General features: G+C 33.8%; 1 long non-coding RNA gene across 1 annotated transcript in view; it reads right to left on the bottom strand.

Annotated features, from left to right (window-relative positions):
- Positions 1 to 1,916: 1,916 nt before the first annotated feature.
- The window catches only part of LOC121496696, a 137,999-nt gene continuing 123,875 nt past the window's right edge, over positions 1,917 to 16,040 (bottom strand). The window contains exon 5 of the long non-coding RNA XR_005989312.1: positions 1,917 to 2,156. This is a non-coding gene — a long non-coding RNA (uncharacterized LOC121496696). The remainder of the gene's footprint in view (positions 2,157 to 16,040) is intronic.

The following is a 16,040-nucleotide window of genomic DNA, read 5'->3' as shown; positions in this document are numbered from 1 at the left end:
TTTGATACGAACCCTCATCCATGTGCCAGAGAGGCCATTTTTTTTCAGTAGAAAGTAAAAGATGCACATATTTCTAGAAGCTCTTTAATTATTACAAGTTTAAAAGATATTAGGACGCCTGGGTGGCTCAGCAGTTGAGCATCTGCCTTTGGCTCTAGACATGATCCCAGAGTTCCGGGATCGAGTTCCACATCAGGCTCCCTGCGTGGAACCTGCTTCTCTCTCTACCTGTGTGTCTGCCTCTGTGTGTCTCTCATGAATAAATAAATAAAGTATTTAAAAAAAAGAAAGAAAACTCCAGTTACAAAAAGTTTAATAAATATTAATATAAAAATGTCAAATTTAAAACACTATTTTCTTTCCTTGTATCAAATTTAAAACACTATATTTTCTTTTCTTATTTTTATATTTCAGATACTAAACTAAAGATCTAAAAAATGATTGAATTTCCTTTCCTTTCCTTTTTTTTTTTTTTTTTTAATTTTTATTTATTTATGATAGTCACAGAGAGAGAGAGAGAGAGAGGCAGAGACACAGGCAGAGGGAGAAGCAGGCTCCATGCACCGGGAGCCTGATGTGGGATTCGATCCCGGGTCTCCAGGATCGCGCCCTGGGCCAAAGACAAGCGCCAAACCGCTGCGCCACCCAGGGATCCCCTCCTTTCCTTTCCTAAAATGAAAGTAGGTTTGCAAAAAAACAAACAAACAAACAAAAAACAAAAAAAAAAAAGAGAGAGAGAGAGAGAGAGAGAGAAAATAGGTTTGCATTACACCTACTTACTTTGCCAACAAGATACATTTAGGCTTCTTAAGTATCCATTTATTTATTTATTATCCATTTGAAATGTGGGAGCTACATTTTAAGTTTTTCTCTGTGTCTTGATTGACTTGAAATTTCATCCAAATTAATTCTCTGCACCCTGGGAAAATTTTTTTTCATTCCTACCAAAACAGTAATAACTCAAAGCATGTATGACATCATTATTGAATAAAAGCACATATAAAAATGTCAAGTGTTATTTTAGCCTTCAGCCATATAAACCAGGGCTCCCAAATTACTGGAAACCATCTAATCTTGCACCATAGTACTAATTTCAATAATGGTAACAGCTGTTGATGGCCTATATTTCATGTAAAAATAATGGGGCTATGAAAGTTTTAGCATTCTATATGCTCACTTACACAAGAGAATGAATCTGATGTAATATTTCTAAAATCAGATGTAAGGTTTTCATGGATAAGAAGTGATGTGTCATGGCTAATCCTATTTTATACCCAAGTGTATGCTCATATTATTTACTTAAGAAAGAGATGAGAAAGATTTTACTTCATTATCTGTCTAGTCTACTTTTTATTGCGCTGATAAGGAAATAGCCCTGAAAGGTCCCAAGAAAGATGTAATACACTTTAATTTCTCCTTTAGTCTTCTAAATGATCAGGTAATAGCCCTTTACTGCTCACATCTCAATTTAAAGCACAGCACAGGGATCCCTGGGTGGCGCAGCGGTTTAGCGCCTGCCTTTGGCCCAGGGCGCGATCCTGGAGACCTGGGATCGAATCCCACATCGGGCTCCCGGTGCATGGAGCCTGCTTCTCCCTCTGCCTGTGTCTCTGCCTCTCTCTCTCTCTGTGACTATCATAAATAAATAAAAAATTAAAAAAAATAAAATAAAAATAAAGCACAGCACAGAATGCTGTCCTTCTTTTGTCTTTGGGAATAGAATATAAAGAACAGTCAATAAAGAGTTACTATGGGTAGCTGACTAATACTCTGGGTTAAACTGATGTTTTCCAGAGTTGTCAGCTCTTGTTGAGTATGAACAGTGACCACAAAGCCACTTAAGAGTGAACTGACTTTACAAACAGATTGAATCTGTCCTGGAATGGAAAATTCTCATTGCATATTTAGAGAGACTAAAACTCCTTCCCATTTCCAATGAAATAATTCCATTAAAACATTATTCTTCGCCATGATATGGAATCATGTCCAAATAACACTGTGTGTGTGTGTGTGTGTGTGTGTGTGTCTGTGTCTGTGTGTTTCTGCTTCTGAAACAATACAATTCATCTTTACCACTTACCTCTCTTTTCTCTGGGTCACTCCAGTTCCCATAAACTGGATTAACAGATGCACAGTTAACACTTCCTTTAGTTTTCCTTAAAGCACACAAGGCCATAAAAAAAGTATAAGTATTGAAGTATAGCACAGTACATTTTTAGTTTATTATCTGGTAGACATCTTTGAGAGACATATTGTCTAGCCAGCATACTTATTTTTATGAATGTATTATCATAAGTAAGGCTATTACTTTTTTTTTCAGGATACAAAGGCAACTACATTCTTATAAGTAAATATAATTTGAATTCTGAATACTTAGATCCAAATAAACACAGACAAATAAGAAGTGGCATAAATTGGTCTTAAAATCGATTTCTTAAAATATCACTCAAGCGATACATAGGGTACAACATTATAAAGAGCTGGCTATATGGAAAGGCTACCATAGACTTCAAAAGTGCTAAACCAAAAAAATAAATAAATAAAAAAAATTAAAAAAAAAAAAAAGTGCTAAACCACCAAATCCTGAGGACTATTTTTCCATGACAGTGTTGGTCATAAAGATCTATGGCAATGGGTCATTCCATAATGTTTTAAACAGCAAGTTTAAATAGGAGTGTTTTGAAGAGTTCTTAATGTTAGTGTTTCCTTTAAATGAACCAAAAAGAGATGTGTCCTTGATAATCTCACTTGTTGGTCTAGATCTGCTTAATATATTCTTATTGACTAGACTCCTAAATGATCATTTCTTTTTGTGCTTTACTTAGTTACTCAAGTGTCAGCAGATTTATTAGAAGACAACAAGCCCTGGAATAGTTGGTCACAACTGATGAGTAAAAAATGCCCACCACAGAAATAAAAAAAAAAAAAAATAACCAGATAACTAAATATATCCCATTAAAGATTTATAGAATGATCCCATCATGCACACACACATTATAAGAATAATGGAGAGTAGAATACCAATTATAGGATGATTGCTAGTGTCTTGAGGGCAGCTCAGTTATGAGGAAAAAGTATGTAATACATGAATATTTTTGCCTAATCAGGGTATAATGACAATAAGTCTGTCAGTAACATACCCTTAGATCCTAAGGGAAAATGTAGTAAAGAGGGAAACTCTTACTGATTTGTTTTTTGGAAAGAAATCTTCAGTTATGACTTCTTTTTGTCACCTACCAAAATACGCAATGAGTCCAAGAGTCTAATCTGGGTAATTGTGTTTGGCTGGCCATATGTTCTTCCTATGGATTCAATCTTCAAAGTTTCCTAATCTCCACTATTTCTATACAATTGGCTTGAATATTCAGTAGCTTAACCAGTTCACCCTCATTGAATCTACATTTTGGGTATAATGCATAGGTGTATATATATATATATATATATATATATATATGATATATATATATATGGCAGCATAGGTGTATATATATATATATATATATATATATATATATATGGCAGCTATATTTGTGGGTTGTTATTTGAAAACAGTCATAGGTGCAAGAAATATCTGTTAATTCCTTAACTACAGTAAATGAATACTTACGATTTCCTATAGTTAGATTGAATAAGTGGTATTTGATTCTTCGCCTTTCCCTCCTCCAAGACTAGTCAACATAAAGTTCTCAAAGTGGTAAGCTCAGTAATGATACAGTTAGGTGCAGAACTAGGCAGGGCTGCTTTTACAGTTGAGACTGGATAGGGAATTGAAGGTAAATTTCAAAATGTGTCGAAATGCCAAAACAAAGTCTGGCACAGGAGAGACTGAACATTGAAGTAAGGAGTAACAAAACAAAATGGAAATTAGGAACTCGATAGAGATCAGACAAATGCCTCAGAAAAATTAATCTCAGCTGAAATCAGGCATGAAATCAGGAAGCAAGAGGAAATCCAAACCATAGGGCTAGATAGGACAGATGGTCCAAAGGCCAGGCAGGCAACCAGGAACTGAAGGGATAGGCTTGGCAGTCAATTGGATAGAAGTGAGGTACAAGCAATACAAAAGATCTTGATATGAGACAATTATTTTTGGCTTTGGAGTTTGGACCCCAGATGACCTAGACCAAGGTTGGTAGGTAGAAGGCAGTAATTAAACAGTCTTCCAGCTCTGTTAAATTCAGCTATGGGAGCTACTTTTCTTCTGAGAGGATTTTAAGTCTTAAAAATTTTTCTATTAAAGTGAAAAAAAATAACAAAGACCTGTAGGTGGCTAGACTTTGGGGGTTGGGTGACTACAAAAAGGGTGACACTTAAGGATGTGGAGTTGTAGTAAAAGAGGAAAGGGTCACAGTATAAGTAGTAGAATGTGAGCAATGGTAAATTTACTACCCTTCTTTAAATTATCTTTATTAGCAGTCACAAACTACTACTATTTTTTCCATCAAAGGTATGCCCCCCAGTATTAGAAACCTCTGAATTGTTAGGCTTAATTTTCAATGTCTTTCCTATATATAGTGTAAAATATCACCCATCATCAAAAGATACTTCCATTAAGTAAATTTCTAGTGTCAACTCCATACGTTTACTCTTTCAGGATTATGATATATTTTCCATATGTATCAATTATATGTAAATTTGATATTAAAACATAATTCCACTTCATTTCTTCATTTCTATGAGGAAAATGAAACATCTGATTGTAAAGTTTTCTGTCAGTACATTACACTGTTATGTGCAATGATAAGCCTGTATTAGGCTAAAAAATGCTACATAAGCCTGTATTAGGCTAAAAAATGCTACATTTAGCTTATACTTTGTCAGTAGTCTGATGGGCCTAGAAGAGTTGAGGTGTCAAAGAATCTCACCACCTCCAGGAATCAGCAAGGAACTGACTTAGAAGTTTGGAGTAGAGAGAAAAAGCAACATGAATCACATGGGTTTTTCCATCCATAATTTAAGTTACTTAAACTATTCTTGAGGTCCCGCTATATCAGTATGTACAGAAACTGTATAGGGTGGCATTTTGAATGGGCTGAAGAGAGAGATGTCAGTGCAGAACTGGGATAATTCTCGTGAGAATTTGTAATTTAAACTTAGTGAGCATATGTATAACTCTAAAAGCATTCACTTCATGGCTTATTAATTAACAAAATTATTTTAGTGTTTATTAAAAACATGAAAGTGTAGGTATATGAAATTACTGTAAATGATTAGTGAAGAAAAACAAAGATAAAACAAAATTCATCTATGTTACTTACATCCACTAAACATGACTTTGAGATAAGTGTTTATTATATGTATATTTTAACAGCTTTCTTGAATTATCACACACCGTATCAGTTTACTCATTTAAATAGATGGTTCAATTTTAGTAATATTAATTTTATTTTTAAAACTGGTAAAAAAATATTCATATATATAACATAAAACTTGATATTTTAACCCCTGCCACTATATAGTTCAGTTGCTTTCATTATATACACAGTGTTACACAACCATCACTTCTATTTACAAAATGTTTTCATAACCAGAAATAGAAACTCAGTAGCTATTAAACCATAATTTCCCACTCTCCTATCTCTCCACCCTCTGGTAACCTCTGGATTTACCTTCTGTCTCTCTGAATTTGCCTGTCCTAAGTACTTCACAAAAGTAGAATTGCACAATATTTATCGTTTTCTGTCTGGCTTATTTCTCTTAGTGTAATGTTTCAAGTTTCATCCATATTGTAGCATGTATAAGAACTTCAGTAATTTTTATGGCTGAATAATACTCCATTGTGTGCATATGTTACACTTTGTTTACTCCTTCATCTGATGATAGACACTTGAGTTGCTTTCACGTTTTGGCTATTGTGAATGATTTATGAATGTTGTCCTAGAAGTATCTGAGTTCCTATTTCAATTATATATCTTTCATGGGTTTATTTGCCATTTGTATATCTTTAATAAAGAAATGTCTACAAAAGTCTGCTTTTAAGTGGGTTGTTTTTCTTTTTGAGTTGTGGGAATTTTTATATATTCTGGATATTAAACTCTAATCGGATGTATAATTTCAAATATTTTGTTCTATTCTGTAGGTTGTCCTTTGATTTTGCTAATGTCCTTTGATACATGAAAATTTTTGATGAAATCCAACTTATCTTTTTTGATTTGTTTCTTGGGCTTTTGGTGTCATATCTAAGAATGTCTTGTTATCTTTCCACACGTCTTTGGTCATCTGTATGTATGTCTTCTTTGGAAAAATATCTCATGTCCTCTGCCCATTTTTTAATTGGATGTTTTTTTGATGCTGAGTTATATAATTCTTTGTATGTTTTGGATATTAATCCCTTTTCAGATTATATCATTTGCAAATATCTTCTTTGTTGATTATTTCCTTTACCAAGCAAAAGCTTTTTATTTTGGTGTAGTGCCAATAGCTTAATTTTGTTTTTGTTTCCCTTGCCAGAGGAGACACATCTAGAAAAAATATTTCTATGGTTGATGTCAAAGAAATTACTGCCCGTTTTCTTCTAGGACGTTTATGGGTTCAGATCTCTATCAGATAATCAGTGAAATGAAAATAAAAGCCACAGTGAGATATTACCTCAAAATGGTTAAAATGAAAGACACAAGAATTAGCAAGTGTTGGCAAGAATGTGGAGAAAAAAAGAACCTTTTGTGTACTGTTGATGAGAATGAAGATTGGTATAGTCAATCTAGAAAAATCTAGAAAAATATAGATGTTCCTGAAAAAACTGAAAAAAGAGAATTACTATATGATCCAGTAATTCTGCCACTGAGTACTTATCCAAAGAAAATGAAAACACTAATTTGAAAAGGTACATGTTTATTGCAGCATAATTTGTAATAGCCAAGATATGGAAGCAACCTAAGTGTCCATCCATAGATGAATGAATAAAGAAGCATGTGTGTGTGTGTATGTGTGTGTGTGTGTGTGTATATATAATATATAATATATACATGGAATATATATATATATGGAATATATATATGGAATTACTCAGCCATAAAATAATAAAATAAAAAATAATGAAATCTTGCTATATGTGGGATCTGAGGGGTATAATGCTAAGTGAAATAAGTTAGGCAAAAACAAATACTATATAATTTCACTCATATGTGGAATTAAGAAAACATGAAAAAAAAAGGAGACAGTAAAAACAGACTCTTAAATACAGAGAAAAGACTGTAAGTGGGGGGGTGGAGATAAAAGGGGTTTAGGAATACACTTATCTTGATGAGCGCTGAGAAGTATATCAAGTTATTGAATCATTATATTGTATACCAGCAACTAATATATCATTTTATGTTAATTATACTTGAAAACAAAAATAAAAATGTGCTGCTAAATACAGGTCTTCAAGATTGAGTCCTACAGCTTCCTCTAAATATTTTATGGTTTTAGTTCTTACATTCAGGTATTGTATCCATTTTGAGTTAATTTTTTCTGGGGTATGAGTAGGGGTTCAGCTGTATTCTTTTGCATGTGGAAATCTAACTGTCCCAGAACCATCTGTTGAAGAGACTGTTTTTCCCCATTGAATGGACTTGATCCTCTTGTCAAAAATCAATTGGTCATATATGTATGGTTTTATATTTGGCTTTTAATTTTTAGTCCATCAATCTATATGTATATATTCATATGCCAATGCCACGGTGTTTTGTTTGCTGTAGCTTTGGTTTTATGTTTGTTTTTTGTTAGCTTTGTGGTAAGTTTTGAAATCAAGAAGTGTTAGCTCTACACCTTTGTCCTTTGTCAAGATGGTTTTGTTTTTTTGATGCCCTTATAATTCCACATGAATCTGAGGATTGGTTTTCTATTTCTGCAAAGAACATTGTTGGAGTTTTAATAGGGATTATGTTGAATCTGTAGATCACTTTGGGTAGCACTGACATTTTGACAATATTAATTCTTTCTGTGAACTGGAGATGTCTTTCCATTTATTTAGGTTTTCTTTAATTTCTTTTGGTAATACTGTGTAATTTTAAGTGTAGAAATCTTTTACCTTCCATGTATTTTATTATTTTCCATGCTATTGTCAAGGTGACTGCTTTCTTAATTTCTTTTTTCTGATTGTTCATTGCTGGTTTCAGAGCACAACTGATTTTGTGTTTTGAATTTGTAACATTGCTGAATTCATTTTTATTAGCTTTAGTGGCTTTTTGTGGTTTATTTAGGACCTTCTATGATCATGTCTTTTGTAAGTAGAAATAGTTATATTTTTTCCTTTCCAATTTTGATGGCTTCTATTTACTTATTTTGTTTAATTGCTCTGGTTAAGGTTTCTAATTGATAAACACATTTATCTCTAGCTTCTTGGGGCTAAAACCTTTACTAATATAAAATTAAATTGTGGGCTGCTTGGGTGGTGCAGTAGGTTAAATGTCCGATTCTTGGTTTTGGCTCAGATTATGATCTGAGGGTTCTGGGATCGAGCCCCAAGTCAAGCTCCATGCTTAAGATGGAGTCTGCTTGAGATTCTTTCTCCCTCTGCCTCTCTGCACCACCCAACACGTGCTCACTCGTTTTCTGTCTCTCTCTAAAATAAATAAAATATTTTTTTAAAAAATACACACACACACACACAAACGTGAATTGTAATGATAGTGTATGAGGAAAATTATTATATCAGTGTTTGGATAGTTTTAGGGTAGAATCTGCTTGTCACTTTGTGTGACATCTTTAGACAAAATAAGTGAATAAACCTTTATTTAGGTTAAAGGAAAAGGTGACAGTGAGTGTCAGTATCACTGTGAATGTTGAAGAGTGGCTATCAAGAAGATGATAGAAAAGAATGATAGTGCCTGAGTTGTTTCTACTGAGAATTCTGCACTCCAAAATGAACATGTTTTACATACATCTTAAGTTTATTAATTAGTAACTGTAACCTGCTTTTATAATTAGTTTTATTAGGAATGTCCTATTTTATTTACTAAATCAATTACTGTGTTTGGTTATCAATGAGTTGCTTGATTTCTTCTTGTCAACAGACATGTTTTTCTCTAAGTTACTAGTATGTCATTTTGTGTGTCTGAGACTGGTCAGGTGCTTCTTAGTCTAATCTGCCAAATACCTTAGTCCCCACTACTATCTCATGGGAACAAGCTGTTACAGTTTTTTCTCCTATTTAAAAATAGTCTTAGAGGGATCCCTGGGTGGCGCAGCGGTTTGGCGCCTGCCTTTGGCCCAGGGCGCGATCCTGGAGACCCGGGATCGAATCCCACATCGGGCTCCCGGTGCATGGAGCCTGCTTCTCCCTCTGCCTGTGTCTCTCTGCCTCTCTCTCTCTCTGTGACTATCATAAATAAATAAAAATTAAAAAAAATAAAAAATAAAAAAAAATAAAAATAGTCTTAGAAAATGCTCAGAGAAAAATAAGCTTAAAACTTTAGTACAAATTATAAAAGTTAAGAGGAAATGACACTTGAAAGGGCAATGCATGATGATTCTAGGTGGACTGTATTATAAAACTCTATTGTAATAACCTGTATGCTAAAAAGTATAGAGAACTGTACTCTCTGAAATGGAGGAGGTGATCATAATGCAGCTATCAGGTGATTTGAAGGATAAGCATGTTACTTTATTTACCAAAAAATATCTGTTCGTGCATGTGTTTGTTTGTAGGGATCTGTTCTCTTGCTTCCACTAATGAAATGATTTGTATATATTGTTTCTAAATGTTGAAGTACATTCTCAAAATATAAGAAATGATTGTTCTGAGTTGAGTGCCTGAAGGAAAATGGTGCTCTAGAAAGTGATGCTCTAGAAAGTGAGTGCTATTCTCTTTACCTTCTTTTCTTATTCTTTTCTCTGTTTGTCATCTGTATCTTTCTTTTAAACTTCCTACTTCTTTCTCCTGACTTCAAAGCCTGGGTTCAATGAAGGGATATTGGGATAAAGAAAAATAATAAGGAAGTGTCAAATTAGAAATGGTATTAACCGTAGTAGTTTTTAAATATTAATTTACTAATTTAGAGCTAGATCTTTGCCATCATCTTGTTCATGGCCTACTTTACAGATGGGGCAACTGAGACCCTTCTTCTACTAAACCAGAAGTCTTCTGGAGGATAAAGACCTTGTCTGGTTATTCTCTCTATCACAGTACCTAATACAGCAGGAAACAACTGAATATTTATAGAAAAAAAAATAACAATTCATATAGTCCAAAACATCTATGATGGAACAAAATCCACTAACCTGCTTTCTCTTCTGTTCTCTTATGCTCACTCCCACCAATATATTTCATCAATTCCCGGAGAGAAAAGATAATCATATTTACTGTTGTTATCACGTTTGTATTTAGCTTTCTGTTCCACTTAGCACAAAACTTTAAGTAGGCCAGGAACCTCCTTTTGCCCTCTCTTTCCATTCTTTTTTCATTGGATTAAGTGCCAGCCCAGATGAATACCTTGGTGGATTCCCTGAAGATGAGAGGAAAGGATAGAGTGTGGCCCTTCTATCTTTTTCTGTTCATTAGAAACTGAAAAAGTCATGTGACTGGAGAAAAAACAATTTAGTACAAATAACTCATTTTATAATATTTGAAAAATAATGGTATGAGTTCCTCATATCTCATGTATATCTGAAAAATGAGAGGTATGAAATATAAGGATCTTGAAATAAGTTTTCAGGCTATGAAGTACTTGTTATTGCTAGAGAAAAATGTTTTCTAACCATAAAAGTACATGTGACATGTTTTTAAAGGATACATCAAAATTATGAAATACAGTAATTTCAGTGGTTGAGAAAGAATTCATTTATTCTGAGAGTCATGCCTGTTACATTAAATTTTGCTTTGCTGATCAGTGGTAAATCTGGTGTGTCCTAGAGAACTAAATCTCAATTCTACTCTCCCGGTTTCCACCTGTCATTTAAAAAAACTCTTTGATTTGTTTTTTTTCCAAATGTTTCTAGTTTTAGGACTTTGTTAGTATGCCTCAGCCTTTCTGAGTGTGCTATTCTTTCAGATGAAAGGAAGATATAAAATCTTAATAAAAATAAAGTATTCCTGAGTTTCTACTTGTACTCATCTATTTCTAATGTCCACTAAACATATTTCTCTTTGTCAAGAAGAGATCTTTTTAAAGAAATAATTGTGTCTTAACCAGGGTACTACTAATTTTTTTTCTCTGTCCCATCATCAAGGTTAATGAATGAATTTTTTTTTTGCTTCCCAGTTTTAGTTTGATGCACTGTGTTTCCCATTCAGTTGTCAGTGCCATATGATTCACATGTATCATTTTTTTTTTCTCTAAGCTTTAAACAAGCTTTATTTTACACCTGGTATCTGTTCATTTCCAGACCAAATTTTAGCCTGTTTGAATAAGCTACTTTTAGAAGAATTATTACAGATTATGATATTTACACCTTATTTTGTTCTTTTTGTATCTTTCAGCTTGCAAAGATAAGTACAAGAGAAGAATATAAAATAAATAAATAGATAGGAAATTAAAGGAATTCTGAGAACTGAAAAATAAAGTCAGATGTAGTGAAATAGTATGAGAAATGAAAATCTATTTATTTACTAAATGAAGGATACAACTTTAAGATTCTTAAATTTAAGCAAGATAATCAGTCACATAGGTAGTACTTTCAAAAGTAAACAAAGCAGGTGCTCAGTAGCACCTCTCCAACTCAGGAGAGAAGACACATGCATATATGTGTGCACCCTCTTAATGTAATATAGGCTAAAAGAGCATCAGGTCCTCACAACATTATTTTAGAGAGGACACAATGGGTTTCACTAGGTTTCAATCAAGATTCCATCAAAATCCTAGAGGAGAACACAGGCAACACCCTTTTTGAACTCAGCCACAGTAACTTCTTGCATGATACATCCATGAAGGCAAGAGAAACAAAAGCAAAAATGAACTATTGGGACTTCATCAAGATAAGAAGCTTTTGCACAGCAAAAGATACAGTCAACAAAACTCAGAGACAACCTACAGAATGGGAGAAGATATTTGCAAATGACGTATCAGATAAAGTATCCAAGATCTATAAAGAACTTATTAAACTCAACAGCGAAGAAACAATCCAATAATGAAATGGGCAAAAGACATGAACAGAACTCTCATAGAGGAAGACATAGACATGGCCAACATGCACATGAGAAAATGCTCTGCATCACTTGCCATCAGGGAAATACAAATCAAACCACAATGAGATACCACCTCACACCAGTGAGAATGGGGAAAATTAACAAGGCAGGAAACCACAAATGTTGGAGAGGATGTGGAGAAATGGGAACCCTCCTGCACTGTTGGTGGGAATGTGAACTGGTGTAGCCCCTCTGGAAAACTGTGTAGAGGTTCCTCAAAGAGTTAAGAATAGACCTGCCCTACGACCCAGCAATTGCATTGCTGGGGTTTACCCCAAAGATGCAGATGCAATGAAACGCCGGGACACCTGCACCCCGATGTCCACAATAGCCAAACTGTGGAAGGAGCCTCGGTGTCCATCGAAAGATGAATGGATAAAGAAGATGTGGTTTATGTATACAACGGAATATTACTCAGCCATTAGAAACGACAAATACCCACCATTTGCTTCGACGTGGATAGAACTGGAGGGTATTATGCTGAGTGAAATAAGTCAATAGGAGAAGCACAAACATTATGTGGTCTCATTCATTTGGGGAATATAAAAGAAAAGCAAAAGGGAATAAAGAGGGAAGGAGAAAAAAATGAGTGGGAAATGTCAGAAAGGGAGACAGAACATGAGAGACTCCTAACTCTGTGAAATGAACTACGGGTGGTGGAAGGGGAGGTAGGTGGGGGGTGAGGGCGACTGGGTGATGGGCACTGAGGGGGGCACTTGATGGGATGAGTACTGGGTGTTATTCTATATGTTGGCAAATGAACACCAATAAAAAATAAATTTACAAAAAATATATATATTAAAAAAAGAAAGAGTTTTCAAAATATCGGACTGAGTGACAAAGTGTGCTTCCATAAAAATTATCTAGGAGAAGGTGATAGCAAGGAGGGAAATGAATTTTATGGAACCCTTGAAGCACAACAGTGCCTCAGAGAATTTGATTTCAGGAGCATTTTCATCTGTTTTTGTTTATTGTAAAAAAGTCAACGCTAAGATTACAATTTGTATTTGGTAATTAAAGAGCAGATATTAAATCTGTTGTAAGAATCTATAGGTAGAATAAAATCACATAACATCATGAGGCATTATAAGAATAAACTGAGTCCATTAAATCAACTTTTCTCATTGAATGTATGCTCCTATAAAATACTGTATAATTTGACTAATGCTAAAGAAAAAAAAAAGGAAAAAAATCATGAAGGGTAGCAATAGAAATATTCCAGGTCTATCATAGTCTCTATTTCTAGCAAGATACTGGCTTTTTTTTTTTTTTTTTAAGAAGTAAATCTTGGAGGAAAAAAAAAAGAACCAAGCCAATTTTAAAAATCGGGGATAAATTAGGGGGGAGTGTCCATGATCTCAAGTTTTCATTTTCAAGTCTTTAAGGACAAGCTGAACCAAATGTTTGGGTGAAAAAGTTCAGAAAGAATTGGGTTTGCAAGCATAACCAGAAATGCCACAAAATGGAGAGGAAAGGATTAATCACCTGGGGTCACAGAACCAAACAACTGGGACACTGAATTTTGCTAAACTCATTCACATGACATAGCAACATATATTTCTTCTACTTTTTTCAGGCGGGAAATAAATACCACTGGCTACAAACCTGTCACTGTTTAATGCGATCTTGCTGTGGCAGAGTGCCTAAATAGGAACATGCCCTGGAATATGGATTCAATTAGTATGAATAAAGCTGACCCAAGTTCCTATAGCTTAACCTTCGGGAGAGCCCATGCTGCCAATGTGAGCATAGTCTCTACTTGGCTTCTCATCTGAGTGTTAGCACATTCACAACTGCCTAACGGGAACCAGATGCAGAACTGGAGTCCCTTTGGAAATATATTTGATAGCACACTTTGAAAATCTTTCTTGACCTAGTCAAATTACTAAGAGTCAATCTTTAGGAAATAATTAGAGAGGAAGACAAAGATTTATGTAGAAAGAGGTTCATCACAAATTATTGGTAATAATGAAAAATTAGATACAACTTAAATGTCTAATAATAGGGTAATGGTTAAATGATGATACATGTACTTGAGAGGACATTAAATAGCCCTTTCAAATAATGCTACTTTATATTTAGTGGTGTAAGGGCAGTGTTTCTCAAAGTGTGGTCTGTGGACTGCTGGAGGTCTTAGGGACCTCTTCAGGGGGTGAACAAATTCAAAACTATTATAATAATAATAAAGGTCTATTGGTAAAAGATTCATTCAAATGCAAGCTAGATCAGTGAATTTTAATTTTCACAGACAGTTTAAACTATGTTGATATTTGCACTGATAGTGCAAATGTGGTGTTGGTTAAAGCTTTCAGTGCCTTAGGAGGAGATAAAACAATGGTATGTACCAAGCTGTATGTTACATTCTTTACCACCAGGTATTTGCAGTAAATTTTTTGAAAAGTCAATTTCATTTCAAAATGACCTTGTTGAAGGAACAAAATTGATTAAATCTCAACTGTTCATGCAAGTTTCTTTTTTAATATTCTGAGAAATATGAAACAGAATTATATAATATATAATATATAATATATAATATATAATATATAATTTTGTTTCATAATATGTATTTTTTCTTAACATGTAATGGATTTTTTATTTTTTACTTAAAAAATCTTTTTTAGATTTTATTTTATTTATTCATGAGAGAGAGAAAGGCAGAGATATAGGCAGAGGGAAAAGCAGGCCCGATATGGAACTTGATCCCGGGACTCCAGGACCATGCCCTGTGCCAAAGGCAGACACTCAACAACTGAGCCACCCAGGTGTCCCAGATTTATTATTATTATTTTAAAATAAACTAATACATATAATTTAATAAACTTCTCAATTTTAATTTTTAATATAAATTTTGATAGTTATAAACCACACAAAAATTTCTTTGGGGTTCTAAATAATGTTTAATGATGTAAAGGTACCTTGAGAGTAAAAAATTTGAGAATGACCAGCATAAGGAAAAAAAAATTGGCAGACAACACAGATTTCAAGATGCAAGCATGTAGTCATGTGTTTGTGCATATTGATAAAAATTTAGAAGATACATCAAAATGATAATAGTATGGATTTCTTGATGGTGACACTAAAGTTAATTTTAAATTCTTTTCTTGCACTTTGTTGTATTTCAGTTGTGCATTAGAATCTTGGGGTGGGGAGTAGCGAGGTAAGATGATTTTACAACTTGGAAACTATCAGGAGGCATTTCCCCTGCTTGAGCTTCACACCATCCTGCTCCAACCCTGGTAAGCTATTTGCCTAAAAGATAAGATCTGCTTCCCTCACTAGTTTTTCCTGATTGCCCTCTTTTAGCATTTTTTCTCAAAGTCAACTCGTCAGCCTTGCTACCCTGCTTAACAGTTTGGATAGGCTATGCTTTTTCATAAATCCCGTTTTTGCTCTTAAGTTCACTCTTCACTGGCCAGATTCTTTGCTAGATAAACTAGCCACATAAACTTCTGGAGCCTGATAAACTTCTCTTCTTTGTATTCCACTGTGCCTGGTACATTTTACTATCAGGACATATAGTACTTTTTAAATTGGAATGAAATATTTTTCCATGTAAATTGCTCTATATGAAAACTCTCTCTAATTTCCTTATTGAATTCTCTTAGACACATAATCTGTTTGATTGAAACTGATTGCAATGTTGAAGTTAATGATCAGTTTTCATGATTTCCCTTAGCAATCACCTAGTACTTGCTGCTTTCTAAATGTTTTTTGGGAACTTTAAAATTTACAACACTATATGAAAATCTGTTTAGAAAAAATTGACTTATTTTATTATGACTCATGAGTTTCTACAAATTTTAAAAATATATTCTTTTAGATTTATTAGTATATATAGTTAAAGCTCTCTTAGATCAGTGAATAAATTTAGCTTATAATATTTAAAAGTTTGAAAAAAAACAAAATTGCATTTTCCTATTTTAAAACAATCTCT

This window comes from Vulpes lagopus, chromosome 8 (assembly GCF_018345385.1).
Source record: "Vulpes lagopus strain Blue_001 chromosome 8, ASM1834538v1, whole genome shotgun sequence".
NCBI classification, from domain to species: Eukaryota; Metazoa; Chordata; class Mammalia; order Carnivora; family Canidae; genus Vulpes; species Vulpes lagopus.
Note: the sequence above shows the minus strand (reverse complement) of the source record. Positions and strands in the feature narration are given on the sequence as shown.